Genomic DNA, 2,179 nt, shown 5'->3' on the forward strand with positions numbered 1-2,179 from the left:
TGGAAGTTTAAAATCTTGCTAGTCATAGCTCTGTCATTTACCTATTATGTGACCTTAAGGGTAAGTTACTTCTCTTTTCTACTTGTTTCCTTATCTTTAAAATAAGGGAACTATACTGGATGATCTTTAAGATCCTTTCCAGCTCAAACATCCTATGATTTTATGTAACCTATTAAGTTTTATCTTATACTTTCTCCATTGTTCTAGCCTACAAAAACATTTTTGAACCCTGACTTTGTTGTGTGTTAGCTATCCTGATTAGCTTTTCATTGTCTAAAAGTTGGATAAACAAAACATCTATGGTTTCATTCATAACTGATTTAAAAAAAAGTTGAAGAAAAGCTGCCTAGACTACTCTACATCCCTCTAAGATGACAAGAGATCCATTGACTATTCTTTAGGTAAAGATATTCAACCACTTCCAAACATGCCCATATGTATAGTCTTCTAGGCCATATTGTTCCATCTTGTCCAGAAGAGTAGCAGGATATCCTTTTCCATTTTATCCACAAGGGAAAGCACTTCGCAAATCTTAAAGAGGTGTATAAATCTTAGCTATCATTATTATTTTAATAGATTTTTCCTAATCGCATGTAAAGATAATTTTTAACATTTATTTTAAAAAATTTTTGAGTTCCATATTTTCTCCCTCTCTCCCCACCTCCCTCCCTAAAAAGGTAAGAATTTTAAATAGGTTATATATGTGCAATTATATAATTACTATTGTTAGGTGCTTTGTTGAAATGTAAGTATCCTATATTCCAAAATGATGGTCATTTTCTGACCTATTGTCCTTAATGGATTCTAGAAAGTTCTGGTTTGATGTTATATAAGGCTTTTTAATTTGAGTTTTATGCTTTTTTAATGCCACATTATGAATTAAACAGTCCTTTAGTTCACATAACTGAGTAATCAAACAGAAGTGAATTAATTAGTAATAGTTTAATATACACATGTAGTAAATAATAATTAATAACAGTTATGTACTTCAATACTTAGATCTATGATACCACGGGCTCTAAGTATTCTCTCTACTAATGTAGATCATATTCCCCCTCCCTTCACTTATACTTAAAGGTAAATTATCTTCACGAATTTCTGTGTCCAAATATTCATCAGCCTCCAATCAACCTGATGATGAATCTCTTCAGACTTCTTTTGGCTGGTCCTCAGGTCTGTCTTTGATTCTATACATTAAGCCTTTCCAGCTTGGTGAAGACCTGTCAGTACTTTCTTTCTTACTGGCACAGTCTCAAAAAACTCAGTCACTTTAAAATCAAAATGAAGTACAAAATCAAAGGAAGTATGTCTTTATTATACTCTAATTATAGTGATATTCTCCACTAAGGTCCTACATTGCCTCTTAATGAAATAGAGGCGACCCTAGGTTTTTGTGCTGGCAGTGCACAAACTATGATAGACCCCACCAAGCTGGAAAAGCTTTGAGCATGGGCCCAGCACCAGACTTTCGTGTCTGTGGCTTAAGTACTAGTCTAGCTAAGGATAGAAAGGCATGCTGCCAAAGCTGCCAGGAGTCTGTGGCCTCTAGTTGGTCATGAGGTAATGACTGTTTTTTGGCCATAGCATCTCATGAAAGCTGCATTTTAGAAAGAACAATATTAAACTGAAGGAGGGAACCAGGTTGATAAAAGGCCTTAAGTTTATGATCTATGAAGATGAGTTATAGGACCTGTGGATATTTAGCCTGTAAAAGAGAAAGCTGGGATCAGGCCCCAGTATGATGACCTTCTTCAGGTGAGAAAGACTGTCAAGTGTAAAAGGAATTAAACTGTTCTGTCTGGTCCCATACAGGCAAAAATAGGAACGATGGATAGATGATGCAAAAAAAAGCAAATTAAGGCTTAGGGCAGCTAGGTGGTACAGTGTATACAGCACTGGGCCTGGAATCAGGAAGACTCTTTTCTCCTGAGTTCATTTTTTTTTTTTTGTGATGCAGTTGGGATTAAATGACTTGACCAGGGTCACACAGCTGATAAGTGTTATGTGTCTGAGGCTGGATTTGAACTCAGCTCCTCCTGACTTCAGGGCCAGTGCTCTATCTACTGCACCACCTAGCTGCCTCTCTTTTTCCTCAGTTCAAATCAAGCCTCTGACACTTACTAGCTATGTGACCCTGGGCAAGTCACTTAACCCCATTTGCCTTAGTTTCCTCATCTAT

The sequence above is a fragment of the Phascolarctos cinereus genome, unplaced genomic scaffold (assembly GCF_003287225.1).
Source record: "Phascolarctos cinereus isolate Bilbo 61053 unplaced genomic scaffold, phaCin_HiC Scaffold_3;HRSCAF=262, whole genome shotgun sequence".
NCBI classification, from domain to species: Eukaryota; Metazoa; Chordata; class Mammalia; order Diprotodontia; family Phascolarctidae; genus Phascolarctos; species Phascolarctos cinereus.